Below are 16,555 nucleotides of genomic sequence, written 5' to 3' on the forward strand. Positions count from 1 at the left end.
TTCTGTTGGATTGGTTTAATTGCACTTAACACTAGAGAAATTGTTCAAAGAGCATATCTGAATAATAATCATGCAGCTTACAAACTGCTTCTCCTTCACAGGTGCCAGGTCCCTGAGTTCTGCATTGATCAGTTTATTTGGACCCTCTTTTGACCAGATAACCTCCTCTTTAGTGTTTCATGTCAATACCTGATGGTCAGAGATGGAAGAAACGTAAACGGTTTGTCTGTGATGAACAGTGTTTATAACCTGCTGCCAAACACGACATGATGTGAACTATGCTGGGTTGTTAATTGCTTGCTAAAAATTTGATGTGGGACCTTTCGTGGCAACCTGGGTTAAAGAAAGACATTGTCTGTCCTCCTCTGTAATAGCTGGGCAGCAACTAGAAAGAACTGCGACCGGACCATTTCTCTTCACATAGTGAGTGGATGCCAGCGTCAGCCAGAGCACAGTCAATATACCTCCTCCTTAAATACAGGTTAGAGTTATCTCGGCCCTTTTCATCTTAGTCTCCCCAATAGTTCTTACAAACAACGCTGCAAGTGATATATTATAGTTTACAAGATTGTGTAACACTCACTGACTCCTTCTAAGAGGAACCCACAGCCTTACTTTTCTCAACCACCCACAGAATACAAGCATTTACTATCTAAAAATGCAAATGTTAGATTCATTTGCCGATGTAAGAGGAAAATGTACGTAGCTTCCAACTGAAATTTGCCTTAATGCTCAAATTACAAAAGGTACCAGGTTTCAGAAATCTGTGGTGAATGTTCCTAAATATCCTTGAGCTGAAATTCAGAACATTTCGGTCATTTATAAGAGTGGATAGCATATTAATAATTAATATCATATTACTGAGTGTGCTGCATCATTGCCACAGATGTGATGACTCTTCTTGTAGCTGGCGGAGGGTCAGAGCACTTTCAGAGCAGGAATAAGGTTTGTAAATTTAAGATGTGTAATGGAGCAGGGCTGCACCAGGTTGGGATCCTCTCCTGGTTCTGATTATATATGGACACAGTGCGTCACTCAGATGTTCTCTTTTAGGAAGGTATCACCACCATAACATTAAATCTACTCCTGGGTTTTCAGCACATATTGGCTCTGTTTTGTACACTTTTTGTTGATGTGACAGTCCTCGTTACCATAATTCTCCACTAACTGTGGATTACGGTATTAATCCCAGTCAAGTTTCCCCTGAGAGACCTGAAAAATTCTGTATAACAGCAATTTATGTCAAAAATCTATTCATTCTTCAACCAGTTGTTTTAGGGTGGTTTGGTGAGCCGAAGCTTACTTCAATGCCAAGTGTGAGGCACAGCGTCCAACTGCAGAGCAGAGAGACCCGACAACAGAAAGCTGGTTAGTAAATACTTTGGCTGGAGTTCAGTCCTAAAAAAGACAAGACAAGACTATAAAGCCAAATATGAGAAAGTGCAAAGAAAATGATAGATACAAAGAACAGACGTAGAAAGCATGAACAACAGTAACCAATGGGGGAAAGTACCTCCAAGGCAATGGTGACCCTCTGGAAACAGGCAGGTGCAGCTGGGGATGAAGCCGTGCGGTCTGATCAGCCAATGAAACACAGGTGTGGAATACCACATGACAGACCTGTAGAAGGGCATGTCAAATCTAAATATAACGTTCATGCAAGTCGTCACACACCAAGGGCTTCAGATAGTCTAGCATTCACCTTAAATTCCATTTTTGCAGAACACACACAGAAAGTCTGCCTTCTCTGGGAGAAGGTGCAGCGTCTCTGTATACCGCATGAATAATACAAAGTTCCCAGCTCAGCAGATTTCTCTCCCGCCCAATTTGACATTACAAAAAGCTCACTCCCAGTGAGCATCACAAGGGGGTTAATTGGGTTGTATTGGGTCTTTTCTTTTAGACCGGCCCGCTTCGCCTGACTGAAGACTGAGCGTATGAAACCCACGTAGGCCTTTGGTGAAGCAGAAACAGTGGGCCACAGTGAAGGAGATCCATCTCATAAGTGTGTATTTGCAGTAATTATCTAATTACAGCATTGATTTGTCTAATTGTTCTAATGGTAGCTGATCACAGCAGGGTGCCTCTTCATTCCAAATGCCCATAAGTGCTGCTGAGGATCTCTTTAAACTCCTGATTTGCATTAGGCGCCCTGAGTAGCACTTTCGCAGGATCTTCCCTGTGTTTCAGTCTTCTAAAAATGTAGTGAAGTACTTTATTCATCATTTAATACTGGGGTTGTCATTAGATTTTAAAAAACCTAATCACACATTTTGAAATTCATTAATCTTGACAAATAGCGTTTAATGAATATTGTTGTTTTTAATGAATGTTTGTTTTTCTTCTAAAGACTTAATCTTAAAAATAATGAGTACGTGTGTATTTTAGACACTGTTGTTGTATCTGACTACAGCTAGCGGCCACAAACGTACGTTAGTTTTTTTCAATCGCTAACAAGCGTTTGTCCAAACAGTTGTCAAATTTTCAAAACTCTAAACACAATTAGCACAGCATCGGTGTTTTGTGGCCAAACAATTCACACATTTCATGTCGTTTTCACACAATATGCAGTCAGTGAACACATGTCCACAATGCTTGCATTTTTCTTAACAGACAAGTCAAACCTCCCAACAAAACGATGGATTGTTTTAGTAGTATTCACAAATGTTAACACACACCATCCCACAATAGCAAAAACAATATTCCAAACCGTAGATACAGTATAAAAACCTTCTGCAATGATATCAGTTCAAAAACAATATATCTCAGCTGACAATGAACAAACTATTGAATAATTGACAGCTGATTTATGTTGGGTAAATTGGGCCAACAGCTGATTCCAGTCTGGCTCATTTAAGGAGGACTTTGAGGAGTGATGTTTTTGGAAACAGAAAAAGACAAACACTGTAATGTCTGGACGAGGAAGAGGAAGAGCAAGGGGCCCAGGGAGAAGACCAGGTCCAGTGAGAGGTGCAGGTGAAGGAGATGCAGGTGCAGAAGGAGCTGCAGGTGCAGGAAGAGGAGCAGTGAGAGGAAGAGTAAGAGGTGCAGGTCCAGTGAGAGATCTAGAAGAAGGTGCAGTGAGAGGTGCAGGAAGAGGAGTTCTTTTCCGCATGGAGGTGGAAGGTTTATGACCATCCGCCACATGACCAGATGTCCCTCCTTGAAGCCATGGATGCTGGCTGCAGGGACATCACAGTTCAAGATTGCCAAGGGTGGATCCGACATGAATTTTGAAACCTGGTGTACTTCGTTTGACTGCATGTACCTTGTGAAGTGAAAACAAATGTTATTCTTTGACAGAATAATTTTGAGTCAGATTTCCAGTGTTTTGGTAAAGTTAGTGTGTGCAGAGAAAGATGTGTTCTGTTTTGAAATTAAGAGTTAGTATATATTTAACAAAATGTGTTTTTGAGAAGAAAATGATCAATTTGGCCAATTGTGTCTTGTAGGTGTGAGTCTGTGTTAAGAGTTTAGAAAAAATTTGTAAATAAAAAAGTATGGGTAAGTGCTTGTTAGCGATTGAAAAAAACTGTAACTGCGTTAAAATATTTTGTTGCATTAATCTCGGCCACATTACAGTTTTTGTCGATTGCTAAACGTCAGCGGGCGCAACTGGAGTCACATGTGCAAAACTCTGACTCCAGTCTGCACAGCAGCAGTTCATGAGGACCAAACTCTAGTTTGTTTTTCATTGCTTGAACACAGTTTTCAAAACTCTACACACTGATCACATGACGTATCCACAACCTGCAAAACACTGTGGATTTACAGCACTTTGTTCAAATGCAACACACTGCTGTCAGAACTGTGAACCATGCATTCAACACGGAATGTGCCTTTAAAACACTGATGATTCTATTCAGCTGAAAGGCTGAGCAGGTGTCTTGTTTTAGACATATATATATATATATATATATATATATATATATATATAAGACAAAGAGCTGTTACTTCAGATGGAATAAGGCTTCACTTATGGACCATGTGGTGAACCACGTCTCTCACTGAGAGCGTTGAGGGTTGAACCCGATCTGCAAACATCCACAGTGGCGTCTGTGATGCAACTTCTCCATCATACAAACCGGTGAGAGGAGTTTCTCTCTGCCTGGAGGTGCAAAGTGTTTGGTCTCCACCCAAATGACCAGATGTCTCTTATGGAAGCCGGATGTGAGGACACGAGTCCAGAGGACTGCTAGGGATGGATGAGGCTTCCAGAAGGTTCTTCCCCAGGTTGATGGAGAGAGAACATTAGATGTGATGGTGATGAGAACCTGTGTCCTGATGCTACAGAGGCAGGATCAGCCCTCAGTTATTTGTTCACATTACAGTCTGTACTTTTACTTTCTACCTTTTTTTCTCATTACTGTAATTCTGTAAATTACTACAGACTATTGAAGCCAACTGCTAATATTAATTTACCTTAAAGAATTGTCATGTTCTAAAAAATGTAATAAATCATGTGAAAGAATGTCACTCTTTTTGTTGAAGAAAATCTTACTTTGTATGACGTCACTGAAGTGGTTCAAAGTGTAAAGATGAACAGTGAGTATTTTGTGTGTTGGTGTTTGTACTCTCAGTGTGTTCTGAGTGACAGTGTGTGTTCTCACAGTGTTTGCTGCACTGAGCCTGTTTGTGTTAAGAGTTGTGTTGCTTGCAGTGAGTTGCGCAGGTGATGTGAGCGGTTGAGCTCAGGTGACTGTTGCTGCTGCAGACTGGAGTCAGAGTTTTGCACATGTGACTCTGGTTGTGCCCACTGACGTTAAGCAATCGGAGAAAACTGTAATCGCATAGATTAATGTGTTTATATTAACAGCCCAATATAATAGCAAAATTGTTAAGCTGGACCCAAGAGCAGACACGGAGACGGCAGATTTACTGTATACGATTCTTTAACAGCGAGAATAGAGAGAAAGACCAACTGCATATCAGCTCACAGGAGGTGCTGCAAAAGGGGGTTTCATTATCCCACACATCTGCATTTTTATATTAAACCTAAAAGGGAACTCAGAACCAGTGACCATTGGACAACTGTCTACTGTCACCTGTCAAATCTAAGTGCCAGTGGACACTCATCTCCTGCGTGGATGTCTTTTATGCTTGTTTGGCAGGGTCAGACTAAATCAGTTTGACCTGCCATACAGCCATATACAGTAAAGTATATCGTATAGTAGAGTATATCTATGTATGTGTATATATAGTTATGTGCATCCGCTCTGTATGTTTTTAGTGTCCAACAATACAAACATAATATTTTCTTTAGTCCATTTTTTATTTAACACAATTATTCCTCATTTATTTACTGTGTTATTTAGCTCTATACTCGTGCTGTCTTCTTTTATTGTTTCTGCGTGCCAGTAAAGGGTAGATGATGCGTAATATCATATTGTATTTTTCTATACACTAAGTGTGTCGAGCGATAGTAGCTTTGTATGTGCAGTCGCCGGCTCCGACCTCACATCTAGAAATACAACTCGATGACTTTGGGAAACAGTTGCGACTGTCTTCTTCTTCTTCTTACGCTGACAATATCACACAATAACTTGTTATTAACATATTTTGACATAATTCTACATTAAAGCTGATCTTATTGAGACATTGAAAATAATTTTCTCCATCTGTGACAAAGATCTTGTAAGCTGAACTGAGCTTCAAAATATCTGATTCATGTGTATTTGTCCAAATTGCATTACTACAAATGCCTCCTGAGCAGCTGAACCTCCACTGCGAGCCGATTGGTGGAGGAGACGTGGTAATGTTCTCCAGCTCGATCTGTTTTAGGGGGAATCCAGCCTCTCGAGGTTCTGCTGAGCTTTCCGAGCACGTTTCGTTCTCTCCTCGAAGAAACTCTGCTGGTGCTGGTTCCTCTGATCCAACCGGACCAACCACTGCTCCCTCAGACTGCAGAGAACAAGGAAGGAGCAGATGTTCGGACATTCGGTACCAGTGACATTATGAAATACAAACTGACTACTTGATCCTTGTGTTTGAAGGTTTACCAGGCATTACTAGTCATTACTTCACAGGCAGGAAAAAGAGCAGAACACAAATGAAAAACGTTTCAGTGTTAATAATCACACAGAAAGGAGGGTTAGGGTTAGAAGAATTTGTTCTGCTCACGAGTGCAGGCACTTATTGGCTCTACACAGCGGTTCGACTCAAATGACTGAGGGATTTTTATCCCACTGCTAATGTTAGTAGATTACATTCGAAATGTAACTGTCAGACACCACTTGGTTTTAATTATACAGTAATTTTTTGATTTTTGTATCTGCATGCTCAATTTTTATTATTCATTTTTACCATTTGCATGTTTTGATTAATACAGTATTGCAGATGTGATTTATTTGTTACCCACCTTAAGTTTTAAACAAGCGATTGTCTAATGGTGCATCTCATTAGGGTCAACAGGTGTGTCCCGCCGCTCTGCCCCGTTTAAAGAGCCTGCTGCGGGGCAGCACGGAGCACGGAGTGGAGGTGGGCAGGCAGACTTTTACAAAACAATTTTGACCAGTTGTTTTAAAGTGCTTTTAGAAAACTGTCCGCCATTTGGCTTTTAGAACATTGGTAAGCGAATTGTTCTCGTGGCGGAAATACCCACGTTCCCTCTGGTGTCCTTTTTTATTAGTCTATTTAAATAGAGGTGCACCTCTTTTACTGGGCTTTTACGGCTTTGCAAAATCTTTTGGTGGAATGAATAGAATTTCTGTTGTCTGCTACGGTGGCGCACACACACCACCTCACCCTTTGCTTACATGAACATGGTCAAACCAGAATTTAAAACAGACAACTTCTAGGGCAGTGCTCGCCGACCCATCGATCGCTTTGACCTAAAACAAATTCATATACATAGTTTATCATTCTCTAACATTTTCTGCAGTGTCTTCTGAAATGTTGTCTTACGGACTGTGACCAACGTCAGAAAGGATTCACGAACTCACCCAAACGTGCGTTCTAGTGCACCTGGATTCGCATACAGAAACGCCCCGCCAGCTCCTCATAAGAGCACGCAACTGAAGAGACGCGTGCACAATCGACGGACCTCCACAACTTCAAAATCACTGCTAAGGCTAGCAATTAGCAAGCATGGCAGAGGCTACACAAAAGAAGGCTGTTATGGAATATTTCAATAAAAGCTCGGTAGAAGAGAATGATTTGTCTGATAAAATAGAGTCTTGATGAATGATCAAAGTTGAAAAAAGTCAATTTTTTTGCTTGCAAGTAGGAGGTCAAATACACAGGCACGTATCACGGTGCTCTGTGGAAATGACGTCCCCGAGCAGTAAGAACGCTGAGTTTTTATACACATGTGAAGGACATTCTCCGTGCCAGTTACGAGAAGCTGCAAAGCAGGTTGAGATAAGAACCCAGGTGAAGCTGAGGGTAGCACACACACAAGATCCTCCTCAGTGGCCGGTGCAAATCATTGTTACTTGACATGAAAGTAAAACGTGGATCCGGAACTTTCGTACAGAATAAGATATGAACCAAGGCCATGAACAGGAGTCCTTTGTTTTGAAGCGTCTATGAGATCGAGTCAACCGTCCTCCCTTCTCAGAGCACAGCTGCAAACTAACATTTGGTATCATGCTGCTCTTTGCACATCAGGGTCGAATACAGGACACTTGAGACACGGCTTTAGCACAAAACAATGTTATAACATATTTTACCATTACAAGGCGAAAACCTACCATTTCCTTCCAGAATGGGAGGAGGAATTTATTTTTACCTTGGTGAAAGACAAGTGTGTGTGTGTGTATATGTTGTGCCACCAGTCGCAGGTACTGTTTAAGCAAGGCAATTTGGAACGACACCACTAACACTAACCACCAGAAATTCAAAGATCGCTGTCCACCAGAAAGTTCAACAGCTGGACGGGGAGTTGAAGGCTCAGCAGTCGCTTTTCACAAAACCCACTTCTCAAAATAAGGCTCCAACTGAAGCGTCATTTCGTGTTAGCCACAAGAAGCCTTTTACAGATGGGGAATTATTTCAGGAAGCATTGGCCGTTACCGCAGAGACTGTTTGCAGCGACATCAAAAACAAAGAGGACATACAAGCCGCATTCCGTGCTGGTTGAGTTACTGTCCGAGGACGTAGCTCAACAGGTGTTGCTCTGTGAGCTGTATTTGTTAGAATGGCTTTCCAGGACTACAACAGAGGAGGATTACCTCACACTTCTCCATTTAAAACAGAGAGCGAGAGGCGAGGATGTTTACAATGTGTTACGGCCGTGAAAATAACATTCCCATTCATAAACTGGTGGCAATCACTACTGATGGGGTCCCGGCAATGTGCGGTGTGCACGCTGGTTTTATTGCACTGTGCCGTAATCATCCGGATTTCCATGACTTCATGAAGGATCACTGTGCGATTTATCAGCACGCCTTGGCTGGGACAGTTGTGGGCTTTTCGCATGTAATGACACTGGTGGTCAAAGTGGTAAACTCGATTTTACACCAAGCCTCCTGCCAGATGGAAGGGGCACAAACAGGTTTTGTCCGGGGTGAGAGGGGTCAAATACCATCTTTTTAGCTCGCTTCAGGGTCCTGGGTGCAAACAAGTGACGGCAGATTGCAGCCGGTCACCCTCTCTGCAGAGCGGAGGACACGCTGCAGCCTGCCCTTGTCCTTGGCTGTGGCTGCAGCGTACCAGACGGTGATGGAGGAGCAGAGGACGGACTCCATGATGGCCGTGTAGAAGTGGATCATCATCGTCTTTGGCAGGTTGAATTTCTTCAGCTGCCTCAGGAAGAACAACCTCTGCTGAGCCTTCTTGGTGATGGAGCTGATGTTCTGCTCCCACTTGAGGTCCTGGGTGATGATGGAGCCCAGGAAACGGAAGGAATCCACAGTGGTGACGGGGGAGTCACACAGGGTGATGGGGGAGGGTGTGACTGCACTCTTCCTAAAATCTACATGCGGGTTAGCCAGGCCTGGGATCGAACCGACAACCCTGTGATTGGATGACGCCCGTGCTCCCCCACAGTGCAAGAGCAGAGGGGAACGAACGCAGCCTTGGGAGGAACTGCTGCTGATGACGTGTTTGCCCAGCTTCACGTGCTGCTTCCTGTCAGACAGGAAGTCAGTGATCCACTTGCAGGTGAAAATGTTTTTTCTTGTTCAGTTAACGATTTGAAAGCTGGACCAGTGTTGATGTCATTCCATTCCATTACAATTAGGACTAATACAAATCCCTAAGTTGTAAGAAGTCTGGACAGTGTTTTTCTCTCAACCTCAATAGGTAGATCTTTCCTGCCACCAAGGGTCGGCGATCTTGGGCTTGAAAAGGTTGGTGACCATGGATCTAGGGTTCTGTCAAGTAACGCCATACCGTACTAAGTATGTTGGAATGTGCATTGTCTCTAATAACCGGTACACGGATTGGCTCATTGTCTGCGTCACTCCTCCACACTGCAGTCACTTCTGTTCACTAGTTGCAAAAAGCTCCATTGCAGACATAAAAAAACCCATCTGTCCACAAATCAAAGGGTGATGTTGCAATCATGCATTAATATACAGTCTATGCTTATTACCTGCTAAGTCACCGAGCTACATTTCTAAATGATTTTATTACGATCAGGTTCCGTAGCTCGTAGAGCAATTGTGGCTACATGCTCACTATAACGATGCAGACATTTAGCATGATACTTCCTGCATTACTATTTAACATTTGGTTCATCATCCTAGTTTAGATGCATATGGAAAAACACGCTGTATACACTGCGAGGCGTAATACGCCGTGTGTCATGTAGCGCTTCACGTAGGCTGAATCACGCAATACGGGGGCCGAGATGAGTGGGGGTTTTGTGAGCACAGTATTTACCCTGAGACCTTATCTCCGGGGCTTTAATTAATCGTGCAGACATGTAGTGAAAGTTGATCTGCAGTCATTGCTGTCAGGTCTAATTGTGTTACAGACAAGTAGGAGCTGTGTGTGTGTGTGACAGGATTCGGATTGTTGTGTCTGTGTTGTTGAGCGTTCGTCCGTCAGCGCGCTCCAGCGCGTGTCGGTTAATCTGCAGATATTCTCACTGATCTCCTGGATTCAGATGTAGGGCCACGCGGCCTCCTAATCAACATTCTCAGGCTACTATGTGATGACGGACGGATGAGCTGCAAACACAACCGAGGCATTTATCCAAAACTAATCAAGTTATGAGAGACGGGGACAAACGCTGAGGCTTTAATGCTCTTTTGCTTTTCACGTCTCAACCAGCTTCACAAACTGTTTTCCCAGACTTTCTCACACACAACCTATTTGAATCTAAAGATGCAGAGGACGTCTTCTGAAATGACGCATGTGTGGAATATTGCCACCTGATCAAGCGGTTCGGTCCCAGCGGTTTGAATAGTTCCCTGTGTGTTAACCTCACATGGCATCAATGCAGAGCTGGAACAACATGACACGGAATATCTACGTGATGCTGTCAGAGCGGAGAAACGCGAGCTGCTCGTAGCGCTGTAACCCCCTGAACATAACAAAAGGTTCATCGGTACCAAATCGTCAGATCCCTCTCATCGTTTGACGTGAGGCGCCAAGTAGCTGGAGAGTATTGTTTAGCTTCACGGTGAACAGCCAGCGGGGAGACGTACAGAGATGGACAGGTTCGGCCCAATCAGCATTCAGCGAGGACTTCTTCGAGACATCTTTTCCTAATCGTAGTTCAACTGGAAGATGAAATATTCCGACACCACAGCTACCTATTCCGGCTACAGGCTGGTGTTAGTTACTACCGGCGACGCCAGAAGAATAACTTAAGTGCTTTAGTTGCAGTGACAACTGTGATGTTCGTATATATATATATATATTCTCGGTGCTCACATTCAAACTTTCATTATTTGCTTGTGTTGTGGAATTTGACTTTTGCCATATTGTGCGAACAAAAATGATGAAAAGTTAAGTTTTGGTTGTTGGTCCCTGAACCCAAGGTGGTGCCCCAATATTATTATTATTTGTGAATATTCGTAAATTATGTGTATTTTCACTGAGAAGGTATCTGTGATTTTAATGACACTTGAGCTGAGCGCTTGTAAACTGCATTTAAAATGACGTGTCTGAAACGGAGCGTGACCTCCAGCTAGTGACTTTGCCGCTGACCTTGGCAGCGCGCTGCTCCTCCTGCGGTCCTCCTCCCCGTCCACCTGCTCGCCATGCTGAACGATCTTCTGCTCCCAAAATGACATCAGCTTCTGCTTGTCGTGAATCCGAGCCGCGTTCATCACCTGCAAACGGGGAGATCTAAATGCTGTGACACAGACGGAAGCCTCCTCTGCAGGAAAAGGATGAATAATCCACGAGAGTTTTCTGAGTCGCTCGCTATACTTACTGCTGTTTGGGCCTTTATACTCCTTTCCCCTTTTAACTTTGCTCTAATTATGTCTCTCAGTCTTCTCCTTCAGTTATCACTGCTCTCTTCTCCACTTTCTGTCTCTTTTCTCTCTCCTTTTGTGCTCTTTTATTTTCCCCTTCACCTCCTCTCCTAACTCCGCCCCTTTTTCCCACCTTTCTGTCTTGTTATCTTTTCTCCTCCCCCCCTTCTTTAACCTCCCTGCCATCTGTTGTTCTCTATTAATATTAATCATATTTCCTCCTTTTCGCTCATGTCCTCCTTCTCACCAGTGTCATCGTCTCAAACAATCCTCCTCATGAGGATTGTTTGTCACATTATTCCATTTTTCCATTTTTGTGAGGATTAGTTTACTCGCTAGGTGGAAGCAATACGGGGACCGATTTTTTATTTTCTAAAGCCCAAATTTGCAAATTACAAATTATCCACTGAGGGCTTTACAGTCTGTGCACATGAGACATCCTCTGTCCTAAAACCTTCACATTCCTGTAACAGAAATGATTGAAATAATAACAACAGAAAGAACATGATGTCGTCTCTGGCATGACATCCGGTTATGTCATCTTGTTATCACATTTACGACAGAGAGCCGGGGTTAAAGGTTGAGGCGTTTGACAGATGTGTGGTTGAGTGGCTTGTTGGACCTGGTGTTTTTTGAGCTTAACCCAAAGTCTAAACTCAGGGTATTCTATATTGAACTTCATTTTGTAAGAAAAGCGTCTGACATACTGGATCTACTACTTAACCAGCTCGCTGGCTCCTTTCTAATGATCAAATGATTGTGTTTTTATTCTGCACCAGGGGTTTTTTGTGTAATGAACACTTCTTCAGGTTTAAGTAAGGCTATTTAGATGTTTCTGTCATCTGTCCTCACAGTAGTATTATTAAACACACACACACACGCGGTACTGTACATAAAGACTTAGTCAAATGGCACCAGGATCTTAACTACAGCTTAGTCCTCTTTACACTCACTGTTACAGCAAAGCCGCTTTACCCACCGCGTGCACCCGTTCACCGAGGAGTCCACCCCAATCAGCTCGGTACTGAACATTCATCAAATACGTTCATTAAACAATGATTCATTCATTATTTATTAATGAATTAAATAATTAGTCTAGATATAATTATTTAAGTTCAAAACACCAGATTTGGGCCAGTGACTAAGAAAAACAAGGCAAAGGGAGCGTAGCTGTTTTTATTATGTTAATAAAAAGTGCTAAATGTAATATTTAGAGCCATGATAAAGTAGGAAAGATTTAAATGTACAGTGGAGTGATGGCAGCCAGAACAGAGAATGAACTCTCTCTCTGTGTTAGCCTCTCGCGCTGTTAGCCTCGTTAGCTTTGTGTAGCTCAGATCAGCTGGGGTCTCTTCTGTTCAACATCTACATGGATGTGGGAAGAAACAAAGTATGCTGTCATAATTATGCAGACGACACACACATTTATATCGCCACACAAACGTTGGTTGAATGCATTACACAAATAAACAACTCGATGTGCCCAAATTTTCTTAAAATAAACAAAGATAAAAAAGAAGTCAATATATTGGGCGCCAACGGCGAACAACGGAGATGGAATATATGATTTTATTCCATGTGTCCATCCAGGCTGAATAATAATTATTAAAAACATATCATTTCTACAATCTAACTAATGTCAAGTGTATTTCCCCAAGTACCAGCCACCGACTGGTTGATACGTGTGATGCGTTGAGTGGGCCGGTCCGACAGTAACAGTAACCGCGCTCCACCCCAACAATTCTCATCAGTCCTTCATTTGTTCCAGTTCCCTGTTTTGGGTTCGGTCCGTTGTATCACCTGGTGAGAGAGTTAGCAGTTACAGTCAGCAATGAGATACGGTCGTTCATTATGGTCACTGAGTGAACTGACCTGGGATATCTGAGTGTCAGCCAAGATTACAGCTGGTATCCATCCATCCATTTTCAACCGCTTATCCGGGGTCGGGTCGCAGGGGCAACAGCTCCAGCAGGGGACCCCAAACTTCCCTTTGCCAGTGTAGAGATATAACTTCCCCGGGGGCCTCTTCCCAGCTGGCCGTGCCTGGAACACCTCCCTAGGGAGGCGCCCAGGGGGCATCCTCACCAGATGCCCAAACCACCTCAACTGGCTCCTTTCGACGCAAAGGAGCAGCGGCTCTACTCCGAGCTCTTCGCGAATGGCTGAGCTTCTCACCCTATCCCTAAGGGAGACGCCAGCCACTCTCCTGAGGAAACCCATTTCGGCCGCTTGTACCCGTGACCTAGTTCTTTCGGTCATGACCCATCCTTCATGACCATAGGTGAGGGTAGGAACGAAGATTGACCGGTAGATCGAGAGCTTTGCCTTCCGGCTCAGCTCTCTTTCCGTCACATCGGTGCGGTAAAGCGAGTGCAATACCGCCCCCGCTGCTCCGATTCTCCACCCAAACTCACACTTCATCTTCCCCTCACTCGTGAACAAGACCCCGAGGTACTTGAACTCCTTCACTTGGGGTAAGGACACATTCCCTACCTGGAGTAGGCAATCCATCGGTTTCCTGCCGAGAACCATGGCCTCAGATTTAGAGGTGCTAATCCTCATCCCGACCGCGTGTCATCCTCTCTGCAGAGAGGGTGATCGGCTGCAATCTGCCGTCCCTGGAGGACTTGTTCGCTTCCAGGTCTCTGAAGCGAGCTAAAAAGATCGCGGCCGACCCCTCCCACCCCGGACATAAACTGTTTGTGCCCCTTCCATCTGGCAGGAGGCTGAGGTCCATCAGGACTAAGACCTCCCGCCACACGAACAGTTTTTTCCCGTCGGCAGTCGGGCTCATCAACAGAGCCCGGTCCCCCACTGCCTGACTATAACACTCCACCGGTCACTCCCCTTCACACTGCACATGTCACTTTAACTGCAATTCATCACTTTGTCACTTGTCACTTTGTCTCTTGTCTGTTACTTGTTTGTTAGTGCACTTTATGCTTAATACTTTTCTTTTTAACTTTTTAATATTTAAAATTTGTTTAACTTTATTCCCTTGTTTTTTTACTAACCCATAGCCTTAGCCTTATTCTTACTAACCCATTGCATTAGCATTTCATTCCACTTTATTTTATTACCTGTGCACTGTTGTCTTGTCTGTCTACTGTCGCGCACTAACCGCCAAGACAAATTCCTTGTATGTTTGACATATTTTGGCCAATAAATGTTTCCTGATTCCTGATTCCTGATTCCTGATTCACATTTGTGACGGCACAACGCCTAATCTTAAATATTGATGAACAGTGACAAATATTTCACTCGTTTTAATTTATCTATTTTGAACATTTAACATGCGTTAAAACAAAACAAATAACTGCATTGATTAAAAGAATGTCGTACAAATTGTCATTAACATTAAAAAATATTGCATGGTCAAAAAACTCATTCATCATTTAAATAACTCAAACAATAAACTCATTATTTGTCATATAAATCTTTAAACTGGTAGTCTTTATTCCTTCTTTAATTTAAATTGCGATCTTGGTAATGGTTAGTTTTCCCCTGTGGTTTGCACCTCATTACTCCTGATGCTTTTACTCAACCAGGAAGGCACATCAGGGCTGCTCATGCATCCACAGTGGTAAGAAATAACCATTCAAATGTTTATAAGCCAATGTTGAGTTTGTAATGGGCCTGTATGGTCTATTGTTTTTGTGATAACGGGCAATGGGATATTTTATATTATTATTATCATAAGAAATCCCTGTTTTGTGTTGCCTATATAGTGTTTCAGAGACTCTATACCTGTGCAAGGTGGTTACGCCCAAACTGACCCATAAGTGGTTCCGCCATGCGTGCTTCTTAATGGTGTATTTGTCTGAAGATCGTCATGGACCCAAAGGGAATTTCTGAAATGCATATTAACCTCCACCGCTTCCCTCCAGCAAAACTGCAGCACTGAACACCAGACAAATATAAATATAATCTCTAGGAGACACCGTCCCTCGTTTGCTCGGCCTCATTGACACCACAGCTGCTGGAGATAAGCTGACTGTTAATGTCACCGTGGTGACACACGCCAAGTGTGATCCCGGAGCCACTTATACACCCTAATAGCATTATCATGTATTGTCGTAACAATGATGTGATTCACACACGGCCGTGTTCCTTCACACCGTGTGGAAGAACAGCTCATTAATATTTGTTCAAATTCTTTACCGTTAAATTAGGATTTAGCATCACAGCTGTAATTTGGTGACTCATTTGAATTCTCAGTGGAACCCGTTCACAGCGAGGCCTTGAGAGGTGTGGAGCACAAACAGATGATTATCCGCTGGGGGGGCGTGCGCAACCAGACAATCAAATGTAATTTGTAATAGAAAAATAGATTCAAGCGGAAGTCTGAGTATGACAGTATTTATTTTGACTAAATAAAATCTAAAAGCAACCATTTGCTATCATATCGGGAAGGAAGAGGTTTAAAAACACGCCTCTTTTTCAAGTTGATTGGCTGCTTCGGCCATCGGGCCATTTTATTTGAATTTGAAAAATGTCAAAATGTCAAATCCACAACTTAGCTACACAGTGCACATAAATGTACTTCTTACATTTGTGATAAACACCTGACCAGTTCTTTAAACGCTGAGTGAATATTGTTTAACATTTTTAACCTTATCTTCTGTTTTTCTGTTATTATGTATCATCTGCCATTTGGGACTATAGCACTTTAACTAACTGGCACATTTACAGCATGTTTTATAGATGTGCACTGTCCCCTATAAAATACACTAATTAAATTAAACTTGCGTGACTGGGAGTAAAACCAACTGTTCTCGTGGCTGCTGACAAAATCCCTAAACAGCGAGTCAGAAGGAAAGCGAGACGAGACTTTGATACCATGTCACACACCGACTTCTGTCCAAACCGCCGAGCAGCACGACAGAGATTAAAACAGCTGACAGCAGCGTGTGCCGGTGGTTAATAAAACAGAATGTCATGTACCACTCAAAGAGTGGCATGTACCAGTGTTAAGAGTGGAATGTACCAGTGTAAAGAGTGGAATGTACCAGTGTTAAGAGTGGCATGTACCACTGTTAAGAGTGTTAAGAGTGGAATGTACCAGTGTTAAGAGTGGCATGTACCACTGTTAAGAGTGTTAAGAGTGGAATGTGCCAGTGTTAAGAGTGGAATGTACCAGTGTTACGAGTGGCATGTGCCAGTGTTACGAGTGGAATGTACCA

The 16,555-nt window shown here is 43.0% G+C and overlaps 1 long non-coding RNA gene across 1 annotated transcript; it reads right to left on the reverse strand.

The window, feature by feature from the left end:
* Nucleotides 1-4,877: 4,877 nt before the first annotated feature.
* On the reverse strand, nt 4,878-11,450 carry LOC120832150 (uncharacterized). The gene is made up of 3 exons (XR_005714156.2): nt 11,330-11,450; nt 11,101-11,225; nt 4,878-5,901 (listed from the first exon to the last, which is right to left on the reverse strand). It is a non-coding gene; the product is annotated as an uncharacterized LOC120832150 (long non-coding RNA).
* Nucleotides 11,451-16,555: the final 5,105 nt, after the last annotated feature.

Source organism: Gasterosteus aculeatus, chromosome 14 (genome assembly GCF_964276395.1).
Source record: "Gasterosteus aculeatus chromosome 14, fGasAcu3.hap1.1, whole genome shotgun sequence".
In the NCBI taxonomy this organism is placed as follows: domain Eukaryota; kingdom Metazoa; phylum Chordata; class Actinopteri; order Perciformes; family Gasterosteidae; genus Gasterosteus; species Gasterosteus aculeatus.